The sequence below is a fragment of the Polypterus senegalus genome, chromosome 2 (assembly GCF_016835505.1).
Source record: "Polypterus senegalus isolate Bchr_013 chromosome 2, ASM1683550v1, whole genome shotgun sequence".
Taxonomy (NCBI): Eukaryota; Metazoa; Chordata; class Cladistia; order Polypteriformes; family Polypteridae; genus Polypterus; species Polypterus senegalus.
This window is the reverse complement of record NC_053155.1, coordinates 299,234,381-299,248,348: the sequence shown is the minus strand read 5'-3', so window position 1 is coordinate 299,248,348 and position 13,968 is coordinate 299,234,381. Positions and strand designations below refer to the sequence as shown.

General features: G+C 41.3%; 1 protein-coding gene across 1 annotated transcript in view; it reads left to right on the top strand.

The window, feature by feature from the left end:
* Positions 1 to 13,191: 13,191 nt before the first annotated feature.
* lhfpl6 (LHFPL tetraspan subfamily member 6) overlaps positions 13,192 to 13,968 on the top strand; it is a 213,593-nt gene continuing 212,816 nt past the window's right edge. The window contains exon 1 of the mRNA XM_039745831.1: positions 13,192 to 13,585. The gene's annotated coding sequence lies outside the window, so the exon portion shown is untranslated. The remainder of the gene's footprint in view (positions 13,586 to 13,968) is intronic.

The window sequence follows — 13,968 nt, the reverse complement described above, 5'->3', positions numbered from 1 at the left end:
CTCATCTAGAGTACTGGGTGCAGTTTTGATTTCCAGACTACAATAAAATATATAAAAAAAAATTCTTAAGTAAGATGATTTTATTTACTTTATGCACTAAAAAGCAAAAATAATTTTTTCTTTAAGTGCAATTTTCATGATCATATATGACTAAATATAATTGTAGGGTGCACATAAATGAATTGATTCGAACAATTTTTGAAACTTGTTTAGCATGGTGGGGAATTAGAATGTTTATTTTATGATGAAGGTAGCTATTCTATGAATTGATTGAATGAATTAATTTATGTGCGCAGGGTTTGTTTTCCTGCCTTGCGCCCTGTGTTGGCTGGGATTGGCTCCAGCAGACCCCCGTGACCCTGTAGTTAGGATATAGTGGGTTGGATGATGGATAGATGGATGGATAGATTTATATATATATATATATATATATATATATATATATATATATATATATACTTTTTAAAAAACATGCTTATATTAAGTTAAAAAGTGTATTAAAAGGTAAAAAATAAGTCTCTCATACATCACTTGTAAAATAAAAGCATGGGCACTTTTCATCAATCAATAAAACCTTAGCAAAATCACCCAATTTACGAGTGATATATTAGAGACTTATTTTTTACTTTTTAGTACACTTTTTAACTTAATATAAGCGTGGTTTTTAAGAAGCATTTATATATATATATATATATATTATTTTAATCTTTTTGGTCTTAGATTTGTTTTAGTATAATTTTGTAATCAATATTTTAACACTTCGTTTAATATTTCTATCCATTACTAGCGCCATCTATTGATGAAATCTTTAACTATTCTTCAGATGAAAATTTCATTTCTTAATTAACATGGATTAATTGATCAATTAATGAAATTGATTCTTTATTTATGTATTGTCACCGGAAGTGAGTAAGTGAGCAACATTTCAAGTCATTTGGACAATAGGAAGTGGGTTAAATATCAATTACAAGACTGTACCAGACAACAAACAGGTGAAGTTAAAAGAAGTGTGGTAATAAAAAGGACGTTGCAGCACAGTAAAAAGTCCACTAAAGAGCAATGAGGCTGACTGCAGGTCTACAGGGAATGAATTATGAGGAAGGATTAAAAGGGCTGAGCCTGTTCAGTTAAAATTATGAAGTGAATTAGTACAGTGGATTGAGACTGTTACTTTAAAATGAGTTCAACAAGAACGCGGGGACACAATTGGAAACTTGTTAAGGGTAAATTTCACATAAACATTAGGAAGTTTTTCTTTACGCAGAAAAGCTACCAAGTAGTGTGGTAGACAGTAGGACTTTAGGGACTTTCAGAATTCGCCTTGATGTTATTTTACAAGAATGAATTGAATAAGACTGGTGATCTTTGTTGGGCTGATTTGCCTGTTCTTGTCCAGATTGTTCTGATGTTCTAATGATGGTTGGATGCAAAGTAGATAAACATGTAGGTCCCTCCCCAAAACTGCATTCACCGACCCCCATTTTGAATGTCCCCAGTCCCCGTTAGAGGAGTTAACCCTATCTCATTCCTGGACTGGGTGGATTGGGACATCATTACTCTTGGTGATATTTTTTGATGTGGGGCTTAGAACGTTTCAGTTTGTTGAGGTTCGCATTTTTTAGTCCATCCTCCTCTTTTATCTTTTTTCTCCGACTCTGGTCGGTTATCAGGTCTTGTGATGTTCCTCTGACTCCACTGCTCTCCACTCCTCCTCTTTTAACTTGTTCTCATTCTCCTTTCACTCACACAAAACCTGTCACTGCTACTTATGCCTTGTTACGCAAGGCTGCTTTCAAATTCTTGCCCATTCAGTCAGTTTGAGAACGTGATCCATCACTGTCTGCAACTCTTGATTTTCAAAAACATCAATTTTGCCTCTAGAAATCCCAATCATCAGCGTATACCATTGAAATTTGTGCCTTGCCAGTATTTCACTCCCTTTAAACGGTGTGCTATGGGCCTTTCTAATGATCCCCTTTGTTCTCTTTTCTCTTTTTTGCATATACACTGGGAATGTCCCTTAGTTTTAGCAGTTTGGTGGGCTGTGACACACTTTCTTCTGTCCTCTCCTATAAAATCACATTTACTCCTGAAGTTTTCCTTTTCTTGGATCTTTCTGTTTTCTCTCTTTCTACTTTGTAGCAGAGATTGTTGTATTTGGGCACAAAGGCGACACAATTAGACCAAGCTTTAAGCTGCAGATCTTCTAACTTTCTATCCTTTCACTTCTGAAAAACCTCCTTCTACAATTGTATGCTTCTTGAGACAACCGCTGTAGAATTGGTGTGACCGTCTCAAATAAACTGCTCAAAAAAATTAAAGGAACACTTTGAAAACACATTCAATCTCAATGGGGAAAAAAATCCTGCTGGATACATGGACTGATATGGACTGGTAACGTGTTAGGAATGAAAGGATGCCACATCATTTGATGTAAATGAAAATGATCAACCTACAGAAGGCTGAATTCAAAGACACCCCCAAAATCAAAGTGAAAACATGATGCGGCAGACAGGCGAGTCCATTTTGCCAAAATTTCATTGCAGCAACTCAAAATCGTACTCAATAGATTGTATGGCCTCCAAGTGCTTGTATGCATGCCTGACAACGTCCTAATGAGACGACGGATGGTGTCCTGGGGGATCTTCTCCCAGATCTGGACCAGGGCATCACTGAGCTCCTGGACAGTCTAAGTAATCGGATGTACCGAAATATAATGTCACACCCAGAGGTGTTCTATTGGATTGAGGTCAGGTGAGTGAGCGTGGGGGCCAGTCAATGGTATCAATTCCTTCATCCTCCAGGAACTGCCTGCATACTCTCTCCACACGAGGCTGGGCATTGTCGTGCACCAGGAGGAACCCAGGACCCACTCCACCAGCATAGGGTCTGACAATGGGTCCAAGAATTTCATTCCGATACCTAATGGCAGTCAAGGTGCCATTGTCTAGCCTGTAGAGTTCTGTGTGTCCTTCCATGGATATGCCTCCCCAGACCATCACTGGCCCACCACCAAACCAGTCATGCTGAACGATGTTATAGGCAGCATAAAGTTCTCCATGGCTTCTCCAGATCCTTTCACGTCTGTTACATGTGCTCAGGGTCAACCTGCTAGTACTTGTGAAAAGCACAGGGCGCCAGTGGTGGACCTGCCAATTCTGGTGTTCTGTGGCAAATGCCAATTGAGCTCCACAGTGCTGGGCAGTGAGCACAGGGCCCACTAGAGGATGTCAGGCCCTCAGGCCACCCTCATGAAGTCTGTTTTTGATTGTTTGGTCAGAGACATTCACACCAATGGCCTGCCTGCTGGAGACCATTTTGTAGGCTCTGGCAGTGCTCGTCCTGTTCCTACTTGCCCAAAAGAGCAGATACTGGCTGGACCTGCTGATGGGTTAAGGACCTTCTATGAGGGGACCTATCCAGCTCTCCTAGTGTTACTCAGGAATCTCCTCCATGCCCTTGAGACTATGCTGGGAGACACAGCAAACCTTCTGGCAATGGGACATGTGCCATCCTGGAGAAGTTGCACTACCTGTGCCACCTCAGTAGGGTCCAGGTATTGCATCATGCTACCTGTAGTGACACTGACCATAGCCAAAGGCAAAACAAATGAAAAAACAGATGAGGAGGGAAAAATGTCAGTGGCCTCCACCTGTTAAACTATTCATTCCTGTTTTGGGGGTCATCTCATTGTTGCCCCTCTAGTGCACCAAAGCAGCTAAAACTGATTAACAACTCCACCTGCTACTTAACTGACCAGATCAATAGCCCAGAAGTTTCATTGACTTGATGCTATACTCGGATTAAAAAGTGTTCCTTTAATTTCTATGAGCAGTGGATGGGCGCTTTACCAACGACCATAGAGTTTTTCCCGTATGCAGCTGTGCCTTCTCAGTTGTTCTCACCTATTTGATTAACTTGTGCTATTTCGGGATGTAGGGTGGGACGGGGTTTGAATGGGTGGGATGGGGTTTGAATGGGTGGAATAGTGTTCGCGCTATGGGGAGGCTGTTTTTTATATTTGTATCGCTATTGTCATGCTTATGTTGGATTTTCTGTAACTTGTATTTGCATATTTACTTAATAAAAAGTTGATAAATACGGAGCAATCATGTCACAATGAATGGTCTGATGGTAGACTGATAGGGACTCTAAAACCCAAATTGTGGCTGGCGGTGTGGAATTGTGGTTATGGCTTTGAACTTCATACCTTGAGGTTGTGGGTTCAGGTCCTGCTACTATCACTGTGTGACCATGAGCAGGTCACTTTCAAATGGAAAAACAAAAGAAACGGAGCCAATTGAACCTCAGATGTTGTGAGTTGCCTGTGATAAAGACGTCAGCCATTTAACAACAATAACTGATATAATAAGTGTGCATTTGGAAGGATGCTGCCAGCCACCCCATGATGACAAATGTGGCATAAAGAGTCTTGAGAAGAAATTAAACAAAACTGAAACGAGGTGGACTATCCATCCATTATCCAACCCACTATATCCTAACTACAGGGTCACAGGGGTCTGCTGGACTAATAGTTAGCATTTTTTGTAGCAGCAAGGAATGTTCTGGAAGAAACTTTAAAGGATACCTAAAGTTGATTAATCGACAGGAGGAAAAAAGTCTAAAATAAGAGAAGTGAGGTCATCAGTGGAAGTCCTTCAGGGGTCGGTCTTGGGTCTGTTACTTGTTATGATTTATATTAATGACATTGACTCTGGCATAGTTATCAAACGTGTTAAATTAGCAGATGATACTAAAATTCAAAGAATGGCAGACACTGAGCAGACAGCAAAAAGAATTTAAAAAGACCGGGATAAGCTTCAGAACTGGGTAAACATGTAGAAAATGCAGTTTAACGTAAAAAAGTGCAAAGTGCCACACGTGGGCAAAAGAAACATCAGCTATAAATACAAGATGGGAGACATTGAGCTACAAGCAACTTCTGAAAAGGATTTAGGGGTTTATGTGAACACAACATTTTCATTGATGAAGCAATGCAAAGAAGCAATTAGAAAGGCAAATATAACGTGAAGGTTATTATTACATACAATATGAGAGTGGACAGGCAGAGTTTGTCTCAGAGAGGCTTTTATTGTGGAATCTCATTCCCAGCAAAACTCTACCTTTAACCCCAAACACTTTATTACAAACTGGCCATCCCCGCAGCTTTACCTGTGTAGTTGTGAAACAGGACAGCGAGGAGGGCTCTGCCCGGCTCTCTACTCCTGACATCACATTTCCACCTCCCCTCGACCCCCCAGCCTCTGTCTCGGATTAAAGTGAATATATCGCTCCTGCAAGTGAACTATGATTCTTAGCTCGAAGAGAAAAGTCACAAAATCAACCGGAATGTTGAAGCAAATCTCACAAACATCACACAGAGACATCATGAAGGTTTGGGGCAGCCACCTGTATATTATGACCTAGCTGCAAAAAGGTTGAAAATAATCCGGTTTTTACAGATCGGAGTCCACAACTGAACTAAATCATGCCAGCAAAGATGGCGTCTTTTTATGTAGACACCGGGAATGTGACGCCATTTAAGTTGCTGGGACCAGAAGTGACATCATCGGAGCCCCTGGGACTGGAAGTGATGTCATCGAAGGCGCGAGAACCAAGAATGGTCTGCAAGGGATTGAGAAAGACAGTCACTGCACCCTGCTGCACCCTGGTTGTATGTGGAATTACTATTATTCAAGCCCTTTAGCTGTCTCCTACTCGCACGTGTGTGACACAAATTACAGAAAAAAGGCCAATCTAAATCCGTTAAGTAGTTCTCTCATTCGCTTGCTAAGCAGAGGTTAGGTTACACTCCGAGGCTGACGCGTGAGTGAGGACGGCGCCGCCCCCTTCCCCTCGGCCCGCTGCGTGTCTCAAGGATTTACACAAATAAATCGGTACTGCAAGCAAACTATGATACATAAGCAATGAGAGAGGTTGCAAAATCAACTGGAATGTTCAAGCAAATCATCAAACAAGACATACAGACAGACAGACAGACGTTGGATTTTTTTTGGATATATATATATAGAGAGAGAGACAAACACACACTGTCATAAAATGTACTTTTTGCAAATATAACAATTACAGTGGAACCTCGGTTCACAACCATAATTCGTTCTAAAACTCTGTTTGTAAACCGACTTGGTCGTGAACTGAAGTAATTTCCCCCATAGAATTGTATGTAAATACAATTAATCCGTTCCAGACCATAAGAACTGTATGTAAAATATATATTTTTTAAGGTTTTAAGCACAAATATAGTTAATTAAACCATAGAATGCACAGCGTAATAGTAAACTAAATGTAAAAACATTGAATAACACTGAGAAAACCCTGAACAACAGAGAAAACTAACAACGCAATAGTTTGAGCTATAGCGCTACCAACCGCTGGCTAAAAACACTTTTTTTAATGAGTTTTAAGCACAGGGAAAAAAGGAACATTTTAAAAAATCCGTAATTTAATAAACCACCAAGAAAAGTAACATTGCAACAATGCACACCACGAACCGATCACTGTAAACAGAAATGAAAACAAAATCAAGCTCAGTGCATTCTTTAACTGTCTCTCTCGCTCGCTGCCTGAGTTTGGGTCTCTTGCGCTGCCTGTGTGTGTGTGTGTGTCTCTCTCCCTCGTGCCTTTGTGTGTGTGTGTCTCTCTCTCGTGTGTCGTGCTCTCTCTCTCTTGCTCGCTGCACAGGAAATGTACAGGGAGAGACTGAACACATACAAACCGAAAGGGAAACTGGCTTGTTCGTATACCGAGTGTGTGGTCGTGAACCGAGGCAAAAGCTTGGCGAACTTTTTGGTCGTAAACCGATTTGTACATGGACCTAGACGTTCGTGAACCGAGGTTCCACTGTATATCATAAAACTATTAAATAAGCAGTAAACAGTTCAAATCAAGGGACATCTGGAGTACTGTGTACAGTTCTGGTCACCACACCACAAGAAAGACATAACAGCACCTGAAGCTGTGAAGAGTAGCCAAGTGCATCATGGGACTTAAGGACATGTCCTATTGTGACAGATTTAGAGAATTAAACCTGTTTAGTCTCAAGCAAAGGAAACTGCATGGGGACCTAATCCAGGCATTTAAAATCTTCAAAGGCATTGAGAAAGAAGATCCAGCAACATTCTTTCGACTTAAGAGTTAATCACATATTCAAGGACAACAGTGGAAATTAAGGGGAAATGCCATTAGGCTGAAGTCAGGAAGCACTTCTTTACTCAAAGAGTCATGGGAAACTACCAAGACATGGAGTTGAAGCTAGAGATCAGTGCCAGCAACTGTAAGGTTGCCGGTTTAAATCCCGTAAATACCAGAAGTGACTCCTTATCCTGCAATTGCTCCATCCCGGGTATGATGTTAATCTGCAATCAGGTCCTTCAACACAACTACAGGGAGAACTCAGTGGTTGGTGGCACTCCAGCCACTGTAAAAAACCTCATACTGTTCCAGTGTGGGGCTGAGGTGTCACCTGCTGTGGTTCGGCGTGTGTTGGGTGCAGCAATGCGGTTTATCACCATATGCTCCAACTACATGGAGGAGACACTGGGACAGCTTAGCTATTAGCTGTGCTTGATGGAGTGAATGGTCTCCTCTCATTGGTCAAACTTCGTATGTTCTTAAGAGGAATAAATAACAGAACAAACCTAAATGGGGAGAACGAGAAAGTGAGTGGATGGATAGAACTGGAGGCTCTCGTCTTAGGCATGTAGCGCAATGTATAGCTATAAGTGCTAAGAAGATTCTCTGGGGGTCTTTTCTGCCCACTGCTACCAGTCAATTCAATGCTTCCACCTGATGTACTCGTTAAGTTTATTTTTATTTATTAATTGATTAGCCTGCACTTATTTGTCCTGTGTGTTCGTATTCTTCTTTTTTATGTTTATGATGCTGTATGCATCTGAATTTCCCCATGGGAATAATAAAGTTAATTTTATCTAATCTAATCTATAGGAGGAAGAAGAGTGCACTCCCCTAAACTAGACAGGCACGAGAGTAAACCCCATGGAGTGTAAATGTACAGGTTTTTGGGGGGACAAAGCACATGCCCTTTCAAGTTAAGCCCTAGTGGATTTTTCTGATCGGCACCCGTCAAGGTTAAGCTGAGAAATGTAATGAAAGTGAAAGTCTGTTTGTAGGAAAAGATCTCATTCAGATTATGAGAGGACCTTTTATTATGCCGGGACTCTGAAATGTAAAAGAACAAATTATGCAACAAAATTAATAAATGAATATGCTCCTCTTAGTCAAAGTATTTCCCATCCCGCCTCCTTTCATTGCCTTTGCCTTCTTTCTTTGACTTTGACGTCTTCTTTATGAGTGCGTATGCTGACTTTTCAGTAGGCGTCTTATCTGTATTCGTGTAGTAATCGTCTTCCTTTGATGTCACGCATTTTCCAGGTATGTGCGTCAGTGTTTTTGAACTCTGGAGTTGCTTCTCCTGATGGCTTTTGTTTCAAATTAGCTGGTAAGCTTCATGTGGTATCCTAAAGTAAAATAACAATCGATTGGGAATGTTTGTTTAGCTTGGCTTCCACATTCCTTTTGAAGGACATTTTAGATTTTTCTCCATCAACTTTAAGCTTACATTTTTTGTCATGTATACACAGTGCAATGGAATTCTTACTTACCCATTTCTCGGAGACGCTTAGCATCAAAAGTATAATGCAAATAGCAAAAATCGCATGACATGATTGATACAAGGAATACGTGTTGTTTCCATTCAATAAGCACAACAATTTTTTCTTTGTTGGACAGAGAAGAGAGAGTTCATGGGTGGCTCTGGTCAGAGTTCTGTTTTTGAAGTACGTTACCCGTTGTCTGATACTACTAGTACCCTTATTGGTGTCACCCAATAGATGTTGAAGCCACTGGCATGTCCTCCCTGTTCAATCAGGTGAGAGACAACAGGAGGAAACTGTACGGCTCCATATTTAGTGACATTCATGTCTCTGGTGACTCTTCCTTTGAAGTCAGTAGACAGATTGGGGGGTCATGAGGTCACTGGAAAGGGGTGTGTGGCGTTCCCAATATCTCTGCAAAAGGATGAAGGATCAAGTCTTTAGAGTCCTGGTGCTTCCTTTTCTTGCTATATGGTTATGAGACATGGACGCTATCCAGTGACCTGAGACGGAGACTGGACTCCTTTGGTACTGTGTCTCTTTGTAGAATCCTTGGGTACCTGGGGACATTAAAAATGGGGGTAGGTGAATACAGTCTTGGGGAGGGACCTGAATGTTTATCTACTTTGCATCCAACCGTCATTAGAAGATTAGAGTGACTTTGTGTCGAATGAGTGGTTGCTCACAAAGTCCCAAATGAGACCTGATCTGCGTCAGTTTGTGATCATTCAAATATGCTTGTCATTTTCTTAAGACCCTCATCAAATCTGATCTGGGCTTTCATATTATTATGAAGATAATTGAGGCTTATTTATTGAATTTTCTTGACGAAAATCAAAAAGTAAAAGGGAATTTAATAATTACATGCCAAATACAGGTGTAGTGGTTAAGACTTTAGATTTCAGACCCTGAGGTTGTAGGTTCAGATCCCGCTACTGACACTGTGTGACCCTAAGTAAGTCACTTGACCTGCCTGTGCTCCAATTGGAAAGCCCAAAGAAATGTAACCAATCCTTCTATATAAAAGTGGTCGGGTGTCCTTCCGTCCCGTGAGTGCTACGCAGGCGCGGTGTTTCACACACGCCCCGTCCATTTTGCAATGCATGATGGGATTTGTAGTTTCGTTTTTCCAGGTAAAAGATGATTTTCTACTCCAGACTGTGCGATATCTTCTTCTTCTTTCTTACTATATAAAAGCGGTCGGGATTGTCCTTCCGTCCCGTAAATGGAAAGCGTAGCGGTATTCCGCTTATCACAGACTTACTACTTACTAGTTCTGGTGCTCCCATCGTTCCCTTGCTTTTGTGCGAGATGCGCTGGAAAAATAGACAAAATTATGTCTCTGGAAATAATTAATGTTGATGGAGTACAAATGCCTCACCACGTAGTAAATATCAGGGGGGTTCAAAAGGGCGACCTCAATATAGAAAAAAAGTTTAAATTTCATCACAAAAATAACAGAAACTACGAGTATTAAAGTAATACCGCTCAAATGCAATATAACCAAATTAATGAGTTTGTATAAAATATGAAATTGATCTACATATTAAATTGCCTTAAGAAGTGGTCAACTTAAAAGTCGGTCGCCTTAAAAGGCGGGTCAGGCTAGTAGCATCATAAATGTTGTAAGTCGTCTTGGATAAAGGTGTCAGCCAAATATTTAAATGTAACCTGCACCGAATAGAAACCGATACAATGCATTCACGATGGCTTATGGGTAGTTTGAAAGCGCACAGTGCAGCTCTCTGCCATTAATCTAATTGACGCCAGTGTCAAATGAACATGGACGCTCAGCTATAGAATTGGACCATCATTGTGAGATTTCCTTTGGACGAGGGAGTGAAACCTGCTGAAATTTACTACGCTGGACTAGATGTTGCCCAACAAAGCTCACCAGACTTAATTTTTCCAAAATAACATCTAGTCCAGCAGTAACGCTGTCGCTGGACCTTAAGCGGGAAGTTCATATGTCGAAAACTTCCCCCATGTGGCTGAATTAGAACAATATTGTAGAGAAGAGTGGATCAACATTTCTCCACAGCGATGCCAAAGACTGATTCCCTGTTACTAGAGCCATTTGACTGCGGTTATTGCTGCTGAAGGTGGCACAAATACAGTGGTGTGAAAAACTATTTGCCCCCTTCCTGATTTCTTATTCTTTTGCATGTTTGTCACACAAAATGTTTCTGATCATCAAACACATTTAACCATTAGTCAAATATAACACAAGTAAACACAAAATGCAGTTTTTAAATGATGGTTTTTATTATTTAGGGAGAAAAAATCCAAACCTACATGGCCCTGTGTGAAAAAGTAATTGCCCCCTGAACCTAATAACTGGTTGGGCCACCCTTAGCAGCAATAACTGCAATCAAGCGTTTGCGATAACTTGCAATGAGTCTTTTACAGCGCTCTGGAGGAATTTTGGCCCACTCATCTTTGCAGAATTGTTGTAATTCAGCTTTATTTGAGGGTTTTCTAGCATGAACCGTCTTTTTAAGGTCATGCCATAGCATCTCAATTGGATTCAGGTCAGGACTTTGACTAGGCTACTCCAAAGTCTTCATTTTGTTTTTCTTCAGCCATTCAGAGGTGGATTTGCTGGTGTGTTTTGGGTCACTGTCCTGTTACAGCACCCAAGATTGCTTCAGCTTGAGTTGACGAACAGATGGCCGGACATTCTCCTTCAGGATTTTTTGGTAGACAGTAGAATTCATGGTTCCATCTATCACAGCAAGCCTTCCAGGTCCTGAAGCAGCAAAACAACCCCAGACCATCACACTACCACCACCATATTTTACTGTTGGTATGATGTTCTTTTTCTGAAATGCTGTGTTCCTTTTACGCCAGATGTAACGGACATTTGCCTTCCAAAAGTTCAACTTTTGTCTCATCAGTCCACAAGGTATTTTCCCAAAAGTCTTGGCAATCATTGAGATGTTCCTTAGCAAAATTGAGACGAGCCCTAATGTTCTTTGTGCTTAACAGTGGTTTGCGTCTTGGAAATCTGCCATGCAGGCCGTTTTTGCCCAGTCTCTTTCTTATGGTGGAGTCGTGAACGCTGACCTTAATTGAGGCAAGTGAGGCCTGCAGTTCTTTAGACGTTGTCCTGGGGTCTTTTGTGACCTCTCAGATGAGTCGTCTCTGCACTCTTGGGGTAATTTTGGTCGGCCGGCCACTCCTGGGAAGGTTCACCACTGTTCCATGTTTTTGCCATTTGTTGATAATGGCTCTCACTGTGGTTCGCTGGAGTCCCAAAGCTTTATAAATGGCTTTATAACCTTTACCAGACTGATAGATCTCAATTACTTCTGTTCTCATTTGTTCCTGAATTTCTTTGGATCTTGGCATGATGTCTAGCTTTTGAGGTGCTTTTGGTCTACTTCTCTGTGTCAGGCAGCTCCTATTTAAGTGATTTCTTGATTGAAACAGGTGTGGCAGTAATCAGGCCTGGGGGTGGCTACGGAAATTGAACTCAGGTGTGATACACCACAGTTAGGTTATTTTTAACAAGGGGGCAATTACTTTTTCACACAGGGCCATGTAGGTTTGGATTTTTTTTCTCCCTAAATAATAAAAACCATCATTTAAAAACTGCATTTTGTGTTTACTTGTGTTATATTTGACTAATGGTTAAATGTGTTTGATGATCAGAAACATTTTGTGTGACAAACATGCAAAAGAATAAGAAATGAGGAAGGGGGCAAATAGTTTTTCACACCACTGTAGCTAGTTTGTGGGGCAATTACTTTTTCACACGGTTGATTTTGGTGTTATTGAACTTATTTTCCATAAATCAAATGATCATTTAAAAATGGTGTACTGTGTTTACTCAAGTTGTCTTTTGCAACATACTTAATTTGTTTGGAACTCAGAAACACTTGAGTGTTATGAATAAACAGAAATAGATCAAATCGGGAAGGGGCAAATACTTTTGCACGGCACCGTTATATCAGGAAGTACGGTCATTTCAAGTTAAATGAACTGAATTAGACGTGTCAGGTAAACATTTCGTGCGCTCCTTTTTTGATGATAGGTACATAAAGGTTCAAAATAAAAGGAGAACCTTAATTTAAAAAAGGGTCCGAAAAGGCGATGCGTTGTTACTGACTTCGTGATCGTCGCAGATAAGAAGAACTTGGATTTTCAATAGTCCAAAGCGATGGCAAATTAAACCTGCTAGAATTTAAAAAATAACGTCTAAACCAGCAGCAACAGCAGCAGCTCCGTCGAGAAGAAGGCAAAGTTAATGTCATCCTGGGCACATCGGACGCACATGCAGAGAGGTGGTCCGCCGCTAACAAGCGGAGCGCGTCCCTCTTTTTTCTTTGTTTCCGCCTGAGTACAGCCAGCAGTGGACATCCAGCCCGAGCAGAAGTGAAACTCAAACCCTGGCGCCCGAGCGAAGCCCCCTGCCGATGCCAAGTTCCTCTGGTTATGAGCTGGGATTCCCTAAGGTTACAAGGAAAGCCCCTTCAGCTAGAGCGGCTCGTCAGGGCGCGGGGGCGGGGCCGCGGGGTGGGGATGGCGAGCGAGAGAGAGAGAGAGAGAGAGAGAGAGAGAGAGAGAGAGAGAGACCTCGTGATTGATTGTCCCTTAGAGATGGTGGCAGTGCGACTCGATTCCAGCTCTCACTGAGCCTTGTCTCAAGGAATGCGTTCGTACATTTTCAGCGAAAGGTCGTCGCCCTAGAAGGAGGAAGGAGGATTTTTTTGTCTATCCGGATTATTATGGCATTCTAGTGCGCAGAGCCGTTCAACTCACACCGATCGCCGCTCCCATCCCACCCGGAGAAGAAATAAAAAAGTAAAGGAAAACTTCATCCTGGGCAAAATTCCACGGGCGCATTTTGGACTTTCTTTTCGCTTGTTACTCAGTCTGATGACAGGAATTGTTTTGTCGGGAAGCCACGAGCGGCGATCGAGTCACGCATGAATCTTCTGAGCGAACATGTAAGTGGACTCTCTTCCATGATATCGCTGTGTGCGTCACGTACAATAAAAAAATGACAGGTTTATAAATACTGTTTTTATTGTTATTATGATTGCTATCTAGCTTTTTAACTTTTCCTGCCTTCAGAACGGCGCAATGAAACTCAATTAACACTTGAGCTGTCTAGAAAAACTTTACTAGAGTCGTGAGCGAATTCAGACGAGAGATCGCTTATTTCATTTAAACTAATATTTTATTAAAAAAATTGAAACATTCAGATGATTTTAAGAGTGGGGCTTTTATGTGCCTGTTTAATTCTAAAAGGGATCGGCGCTCTGCCCCGCCAAGTGAAAGCTGCGAATGTTATCCCAACTCCCGTCTTCTCTCTTTTCTTCTTCTTTCT